The sequence below is a fragment of the Cynoglossus semilaevis genome, chromosome 17, assembly GCF_000523025.1.
Source record: "Cynoglossus semilaevis isolate Cse_v1.0 chromosome 17, Cse_v1.0, whole genome shotgun sequence".
NCBI lineage: Eukaryota > Metazoa > Chordata > Actinopteri > Pleuronectiformes > Cynoglossidae > Cynoglossus > Cynoglossus semilaevis.
This window is the reverse complement of record NC_024323.1, coordinates 4,921,078-4,931,068: the sequence shown is the minus strand read 5'-3', so window position 1 is coordinate 4,931,068 and position 9,991 is coordinate 4,921,078.

Genomic DNA, 9,991 nt, shown 5'->3' with positions numbered 1-9,991 from the left:
GCATTATTAGGCTAGCCTTGCCTAGTTGCAGGTTTGAATGCTTACCTTGGCTGTAATTCCCTCCAGATCTTCTGGATTGACCCCTTACTGTCAAATTTTCAAAAAATTGAAGAATAGTTTATGGATCTGGTTGGACATCAGCGATGTATCTGCTGCATCATGCGTCATATAAACGTTAACTAGAATGTATATGTCCGTCGATTAGATTAGTTCTGTCAGCTCAGTGCAACTTACTGTATGTAATGAACTGATGAGGTGGCAGCAGTACTGGACATTTCCCCATAGAGTGTGACGTCTGACTCATATTATGCATATATTTTAAGGCTGTAGTATTAGATATAAAAAGTGATATGAGCAAATATATATAGCAGGCAGTAGCTGTTTCAACTCTCTGTCAGTATATATATTGGACAATTAAGTTATCTGTACTATAAATCACAACCTTCCTATCTTTAAATGATCCAGGTTGATGTTCACCTCAGGTTCTGTGCTGGCAGACAGACACTCAGTTACAGTAACATTAAATCCTCCTTAAATTTCCTGCACTACTTGATGAGCCACCAAGCTCATCCTGTAGTCAGGATTTCAGGGAAAAGCAGCCACAAAAAAAACCCAAAACAAAGTTCCTTCTCTGCCTCTTGGAGCCTTACGCTCACTCACACACTGTGTGTATCCAAACAACTCTCATCTGGTGGTAAAGGTTACCGTAGTGAGGTATAGAAAAGCAGGCATACTGTACGTCGATGATATGACGTTGTAATTTACTCAATTGGTTTGAAATATTTTTTCACCAAAAAACACTCATCTTGCAAAACAACTTGGTGGAGCAGAAACACTGATGGAGCTCTGTGGCTTCAGAGCTGGAATGATCTGAACTTTATGGCTGTTCATAAAACAGATAAAAAACCAAAGAATGTAGATCATAAATGGATGTAGCTGTCAAGAGTAGTGCTTCAAAATGAGGCTCTGGAAAAAGACCTAAAAAGACCTTTTAATATATTCATATTTTCAGCAGCATTCAGATAATCTTAGGGAGATTTTTACAACAATTTCTAGACTGGCATTAACCTGTAACTTGACTAACTTTGGCCATTTTTCCCCCCAAGACTTATTTTAATAACCCAACATATTAGTCATTTGTTGTAAAAGGGTTTAAATTTTGAGCTAACTATAATAACACATTTGTCACTAAGAGCTGTAGCTACATTATAGTTGCAGAACACTGTGGTGATATTAATTCATTCCATGCAAATCATTTCTTTATATTTGTTTATGTTTTACTTCACATTACGCTGCCCTTTTTTTTCTTTTGTAGCTTTTTGCCAGCAAACCTGATACGATTAGCTGTTAGCAGTCCTGAGCTAACATACAGTTCAGCCTTACAGTAATTGTGACTATTTTGGGTTGTGTTTGTTTAACATATTACTAATCTAGCTTTGCTTCTCGGAACACACTTTACTCAATTTATTAGTTTTACTTGTCTTTAGCTTGATATATGTTTCCAATATAAATATATTCCCCCTTTGAACATTACCGGCACTTTACTTTTAGCTTCTTCCACATTAACATTTAACTCCTTAACAGCTCAGGACACTGTAAACAGGGTTTTTACTAAAGTTATTCTGATCATATTTAGGTGAAAATATGTGATAAATCACAGAATGGGAGACTTTGAACATGAGCCTGAGCTGAGGCCCAGACAGTTGCACCACATTAATTACACTTCACTGGAAAACTGTGGAATTTCAAACTTGGCTCCTCTGAATACAGTATATGCGGCGGTGAACATGCTGATGCAGAGCTGCAGAAAGACTGTGTCAACAAGACATTGTGCTGTTTGTCCCAGTGGGAAAATGGTAATGTGGTATTTTTCTGCACATTCATTCAACTGTAGGCGGCCTTGATTCTAGGAAATTCAGTGTTTTCTTTAATCCAGAATGAGACGCCTGTTGTTCTCCGGCTGAAAACGTCTTTATCCCAGGTTTTAATGAGACTCTGTGCGCGGGTTTAATCTCTGTGTCCGACAGCATCGCTTTGATGTTCAGATTAGAACACTGTGATCCAGTGGTTTCTGGAACAGGGAGATAGGTGATATGCAGGTTGTAGGTTGGGACAGACTGCAGTGTTCTTCCATGGTTCCTGCTCCGAACGGGGAAAAGGCGGAGTGGAGGTGTTGGTTTGGAGCTGCTCCAGTAGAATTTCCTGAGTACAGCGAGTGTGGAGTGAGAAGGGGACAAGAGGAAATTCCTCCAAAAAATGAAGAGAGTCATTGAGGACGCTGAAGCTGCTTATTTTGATATGTGTGTTAGGAGAGAGTTTTAAAGCCTCCTCTTTTAGGCCTTTTAAGGACAGAGAGTTGATTTTAGTCAGAGATCAAATACCTCCAAGTGGAGGAGCTGCACCTCCAAATTCCCTGGAGCTGTCAGGCTGGGATACAAAACAACTGAAATACTGTTTAACATCTGCAGTTTTGTGAAAGACACTGACTGATAACACTAAGTGGAAAAACACACTGTAGCAGCCAAGTCAGGAGTTGTCTCAATCTTAAATACTGTTTCTTCAAGCAGCTGTTGAACAAAACAATAAAGGTCTGGTTCATACCTGAACAGCTCCACCTGTGACATTCAAGACCAGAAGACAGTAAAATACACACAATGCACAGCGTTGTTAGTTTCGTTGATATAAATTTCATTTTTATTTGATGAAGATATAAATCCTTGATTCCCTTAAAATCCTTCTTATTATGGTGAAATGTCCTTTTGTCTCACAAAACATGTCCTTATGTGAGACAGAAGGACATCCGTATAAACATAGACATAAACTGCTCTAATAAAAAACTAACTTCAGGAATGGAAGAATTATTTCCAGCTTCAGTTTGCATGTTTTTTAGTCTGCCTCCAAATGAACAGCCCAGGGTTTACCCCTGCTCTTGCCCAGTGACTGCTGGGATTGACTCTCCAATAACTTAATAAAGTTATGAAGTGTTAGAAGATCTAAAATACATATCCAAGAGGGGGAGAAATCCCTCTTAAACTTCATTCCTTACTTCAAAGAGGGGGAAAAATCCCTCTTAAACTTCATTCCTTACTTTAAAGGTCGGTCATAAAATAACAAATGAAGAAGTAACGCCATAAAACCCGACCATGTGGAGCAGACCCTGGAGCTCTTGGTGAAAAGGCAGCAACAAAAAGATCCGTCAGTTTATAGTCACCTGATATGACTTCATGCCCAGAAAGATTTGGCTGTAAGTCACCGAAGGTCACCTACACTCAAACATATGGAGCCATTTACTGTCTGAGGGAACAGTGAGGATCAAAGTCTATGTTTCTGGATGACAGGGGCATTCTGGGTAATATCTTCCAACATCTGGGTCTGAGTCAGGTCTTTTTTAGGAGAACGTGCCGCATAGTAAGAAAGCAAGTCTGGTCTCGTATCTTAAATCCTCTCCGATCCACTTGGGGTCCCAGTGAGTCTTTACCTGACACTGACTGTCGGCTCTTTTTTTATCTGTAACTACACAACCGTTGTGTGTATGTAGCACACACACACACCCTGCATTTATCTGGAAACGTCAGACTTACTGGCACAGATTTGGATCAGGTTACAGCTGCGCGCTGCAGTGTGTGTGGCATGTGCATGTGTGCAAATTTGCAGATGATTTTTCTTTTTTCTTTTTTTTTTTTGGTATACCTAGTCTTTCTAGGTGCAGTATGAGGTGCAGTAACTCATTCCATCTGCACTTGGATGAATGTGGAGCGGTGTTCTCAGTTAACATCAGTGTAGACAGATTTATTACCCTCTGCCCAGTGACATCACTTCTCTATTTCTGAGGCTGGTGGGAAACAAAGTCCATTTTTAAACTCCCCATTATGTCACCGGCTCAGCCAGTCTCCACACATTTGATCCTGACAAAGTGACAGTGACCGCGTCAGAGGGCAGCCTCAGACAGGTCACACTATCTGCCGCCGTGCGGTCTGAATGCTGCCTGCAGCAGTTGATCATGATGTGAAAGGCCGGGTGTTTCGTTGGAAACGTGGAAGATGTTACACACAACAGGAAGTACACACTATCGTGGTGGTTTGATCTCACATCCTGATCTAACTCGGAACAAGCAGAGAACAAAAAGGTGCTGATTGTTGTTGATGTCGTTGTTATCGGGGTGCACAGGACATCTTTTATTAAAGTTAGTTCAGCCACTACAGGGCGTTGGTGTGGGTCAGTCATTGAGCGTAAAAGAACATGAGCATGAACTTCTTTTTTAGTGGCCCAAAAAAGTGGAATCTTTTTCATTAGTAAACGTCAGACAGCAACAGCAACAGTGTAGGGTGCAGTTGTTTTGAGACCTCTTTTTTGGAATGGTTTTTAGAACTGTTAATGAACTGTTAAAGAGCACTGGGACATGAGGAACATCATTATGAACATGAGGGCAGCAGTGTGATGGCAGAAACACCGACACCGGAGGCAGTTTTCTGTTTAACCGTATAAAAAGGAGAACATTGATGTCAGAGGCTCAGTGGATGACACCCAAGCTGCCCATAGTTGGTCAACTTTAAAGTTGAACTGCTGCTGGTTTAATTCTACTGCACTTCATCTGGCTATATATATATTTTTTATTTTACCTTATCATCACATTTCCTGTCTTTCTTTCTCTTCACAGGTATTCATTTTTCTATTTATGTTTTTAGTTCCAAATTTCCTATTTATTAGTTTTTCATTTATTTGTATATTCTTTTAATTTATGTATTTATTAAAAATGCTTTCATAGTTTTTTTTATTTATTCTTTGTACATTTAATTTTTATATATGTGTATTTTTATATCTTCATTTTCTCTACTTTATTTATTATTTTAACCTTCACCATCATTTATCTTTTTCTGGTATTATATATTCTTTATATTTATATATAAATATATATTTAAAAATATATACATATCTTCATTTTTTCTTCTTATGTATTTATATATGCATATATATATATATATATATAGAGAGAGAGAGAGAGAGAGAGAAGCTCAGAACAGTAAACAGATAAAGTATTGTAGTTTTTCAGAGTTCTCTGAGCATGTGATCCCTACAATAACTGATCGTTCTTTCAGAGTTAATCAGCTGACTTCCACGGTGAAACCTGTGAAACATCTGAACTTCAGATTTCCAGTAAATGCTGAGGTTCCCTGTGTTTAGAAACCACATCTTATCACAATGTGGGCAACAGTGGAAAAAAGGAACCACAATGAAACCCCAGGATCTGATGACGTGTGTGACATTTACGACATCTTTAACTTCTCCTTCGTGACCATGACTGTGCTGTCTGATTGACCCCAATATCAATGTGTGCATTTCCTGCTTTCATTTTCACAACAAAGCAACTGAATGTCTTTTGCCACACGGTTTCGACTACGTGAGTTTTGAAATGTGGGCTGTTATTTTATTTTTATAGTCCTCTCGTTGGCCTTTCAGTAGTGATTGTGTCAATAATAGCTCCTTACACCGAACCCTGGCTCCACTGCCATGTGAGTAAAAGTGACCCACGTGGATTTCCATTTGCTGAATGTCACGACAACTTTGTTGACAGTGACATTCCTGTTACAGGCTACTGCCAGGAAAATAAAAGCTTAAAGCTAAGAAGGTTGCCTACATGCCAACACTGAAGGCAGCAGTGATGACAAAAACTCTCCTGATGTCATATCAAGGTCTCCTCTTTCTCCTCCTCCTCACTGAGGATGGAAATGTAAAAACAGTGTCAGGAGTGGTTGAAAATTTTGACTATTTTTTTTAGACACAAATACATTTGTGTAAAAGTTGTAGAGAATAAAAATGTACGTGTTTCAAGTGGAAAACATTGAGCTGAAGCTGCTTGACAAAGCCATGTTGCTGTCCTCTGATATTTCTGATCCAGACCAGTTGGGTGAGCGTGTCTTTACACGGATGAAAACGATTACTGAATAAAAAATCTCTCAAACGAGCAATTACAAAAAAAAGAAAAAAAGAACAAAAAGAGCTACTGCAGCATCTTGAACTGGTCACAGTGAAATTGTGAAAAGTATTGTCTCACTCAACTCGTCACATTCAATACAGTAACCACAATAAAAATACAATGTAAGAGATTAGTAGAAAAAATTAAATATAATATATATAATATTTTATATTTTATCAGTATTTAAAAAAAAAGAAAAAGAAAGAAAATACAGAAACCTGTAGCTGGTCAAAACATTAAATTATTGATACACAAAGTTCCAATTCCTGACCAGTTCCTGACTGTAAGGACCAGGTTTTTGGTGGAAACACTTAAGGCCCACTTCAATTCCCAAACATGTTAGCGGTTAGCCTGCTAACAAAGTCATCAGTTTTTATTCAACAAGTTTGTTCATGAATCAGGGAAATAAAAAAAATTAAAAATTGTGTCCTTCTGCTTGCGGTTTTAAGTGGTAAAAACCATATAATTAAACTCATACACAATATAATTATACTGGATAATTATAGTGGGGCGATGACAACATTCTTTTCAAGGTTTAATTATCTTAATGATTTCGCATCAATGGTAAATACCAAATGTTATACAACATGTAACCCTGAAGGCTTTTTGTTCCCTATAGCACTGTGAGTGGTCAGTATAAAACCAGAAAAGCGCTACATAAGTGCTGACCTACTTTCATTTCCCATTTACCTGCAGCTGAGCAACACAGCAGCAAACATACATTTCTCAGAAACATCTATGTGCTATCAGTGTGTGTGTGTTCCTGATTAAGCAATACTTGTTGTGGGGACACATTATAGATGCCAATATATATACATATAAATATATATATACAGTATATATATATAAATATATATAGTAGAATAATAAACTATAGGCTATGTATGAGTGTCATGCTCACAAGCTACGAAAACCAGCGTGACTGAGTGCATTCTTTGTGTTGGTTTTATCTTCAGTACTTTTGCAGAATCTAAACACCAAAGCCCAAACCTCCAGTTCCAGTGGGATCCACAGCGATTATATTCTGCTCACTCACTGGATTATAAAATTTCACATCCGAGGTCAATGAAATTCATCCTCACGATTGCTTGTTGGTCTGTAAACCAATGTTTAGTGGAACAGGCAGCTGTTTAAGTTTTCCCACACTGACTCAGAAATTTACACCAGCTCATGGTTCCCGTAAAACCCCGCTGTACATGAGAGGGAGCCAACAGCGGGGGAAAAGGGTGAAAAACTAAAAATGTTATTCAACTAAATATTGCGGACAGTTTTACTGGCCGGTGAAGGCTTTTAAAAACAAAATCCTCAAAAAGTAATCCTCATTGTCATTTGTTTACCTCAGTGATGGGATTAATCTAAAATATGTTTTCTACTCTGACACATACTGATATACTTTTAAACGATAGCACATGGATGTAGTAGTTGTAAGAGGAAACACTGATGCTAATCTGCTTTAGCTAACATTTAGGTTTGTCTGTACTAAGAGGCAGTGTTAATTCGTCTTACAATTTATTGACTACTGTTATCTTCTAGGGGTTTTAACTTATTATGGCCCATCTGTTGTTTAATTTTTAATTTTAACATTTCAGGATTTTATTTGAGCTAAATTGGGGCTCTCAGTTAGCCAACATTGCTGTTTCTGCTACATTAAATACATTAGACCCATTTTAGCCTTTTAGCTCGTTGCTTTGTCTTACTCTTTGGTGGTTTTTGGCTTTACTTGTGGTCATAATGGACAGTTTTAATCAAATTTAAAGCATATGGCTGACATAGGTTTGCTTTAAACTGTGTTTGCTAACATTTATTGAATACGGAGTGCACCACAGAGGTGGTTGATGACCACAAAGAATTTATGAGTTTGGTCAAATTGTTAGCATTGGTTAATATTTTTATTCAGTCCTAAAGTTCTCATGTTGGAGTAAGGGATCAACTGTTTAGCTGAGAGCTTTTAATAGTAGCACATTGAACATTCAGTGGTGATCAGAGGAAACAGAGATGATTATCAGCTGAGGAACTGTGCCTGTTGTAACTGTATGCTAAAGATTATCTTTTAATAGATAAAGTTCTTGTTAGCTCTGCCACATTTCCATTTTCCATTTCCATGTTCTTTTCTTTTATTGTTAAATATAAAGTGTGTATTTTAGGCAGTATTTTACTCTTTAAAAAAATTCATTTTCACCTGCTGTGAATTTTTTTTTTTACAAATTAGTCTTTCTTTCTATTCTATTCTATTCTATTCTATTCTATTCTATTCTATTCTATTCTATTCTATTCTATTCTATTTAACCCAGCCATAGTAATTCTTAATTTTTGTAGCAGTGACACGGTTGGCACATTTTGGCATTTACATGACTAAGCTGTACCAGCAATGGTTCATTGGGTCAATGATAGGCTTGGACTGAACACTAATTCAGGAAACAGTGCTGCTGATATACAGTACTGGGGAACCGTAACTGTGTTCAGGAAGTGTCCTAATCATTTTATTATACAAATTGATTCCTGTTAATTTTGCATCATTATCAGGAAAACTGACTCTCCCAGCAGCACTGTGAATAATCAGCCAGCTTAAGAGCATTTCCATTCACAGTTGTCTTACAGTAAAACTTCCTGCTTGAGCAAGATCACTTCTCTGTGATTACCAGTTAACCAGTTACGTTTCCTGGTAACATACTCACATATCCCTTACCCCACATTCTCTCTCTCTCTCTCTCTCTCTTACATACAGACACTCGCAAACAAGCATGCACTCATTCTATTTACTGTATTTCTTTTTTTTTTTTTTTTTGTCTTTGTGAAGCAATGCCAGTAGTTTTCTCAAGAACATTTTGTTCATAAGTCACACTGACTGCGTAACTCCATGGAGCAATACAACAACATTACAAGGAAGAAGAAAAAAAACGTATTAACTCTGTGGTATTTGCCCATTGTTAAGAGCAGACACACGTGTGCACGTGGCCAAGCCTCTGGTGGCGAAATTAGAAACATGATATGTCATCATTGAACGTCTTCTTTTTTTAAATATAACTTAGAACATTCAGCTCCAGTTGTGTCAGTCTCTCACGTGGGAGTGCTGTTAATGTCAGATCTGGTGCATCATGCTGCGCACATGTAGTTCAAGCATTCCTCTTCAGATATCACATGCTGCCTATTTATGGCATGTGAGGATACAGTCAGTGTCACAGCTGTCTTCTGGGAAACACTAAAAACAGAACACAAGACCATTGACTTGTACATTTCACACCCAGAGGTGTATGCAAAAAGACTCTAACCAAATTTCTTTTGTGTTTGCAATGCTGAAATGATAAACTAGATTATTTAAATAAGAACTAGAATTTGTGTTCTGCTAAATAAACATTCATGGCGACATAATGGTGACATCTTTGTTTGTCAAATTTTGCCATAAATCTTTGTCTAATTTGTTGCATAAGTCAGACAACACAATAAAAACTCACAAATTTATTACATTGGCAACACTGACAGACCTGAGGTAGGCTCATCCATTGTTCAAAAAAGTCAAATACGGCCCAAGCTACATTCCTGACCAAGTACTTGGTTCTTATTTTTTTCAAGAATTTTTTTTGTTTGTTTCACAGTGACATTTTTGGTAACATCCCAGGGGCATCTTCAGATACTAGAATTGCCTCATGATGACAGAATAGATTTTCTGGAAATCAGAGGACCATTTAGAGGCTATCCTAATACCCACCCCCAGTCACTTCCCATTCTAATGATGGCGTGAATCAGACAACACCTGACTCACCTCTGTGGACACAGCTGCCTCTTACCAAAACCCATCCGACTCTTTGGCGTCAGTCTGTTGCCTTTAAAAACCTCATCCCACCCATCTATTCATTTCCCAGCCAATGTTTATTTAAATTTAACAGAAATAAAAATCATGTTATATATTTTCTAACACAAAGAACCAGGACATAAAGTAATGGAGTACCTCTCTTTGTCTGATTTTCACATATACACACAGAAACAAGCTGGCCTAATGATTGATCTTTATTAGTCATG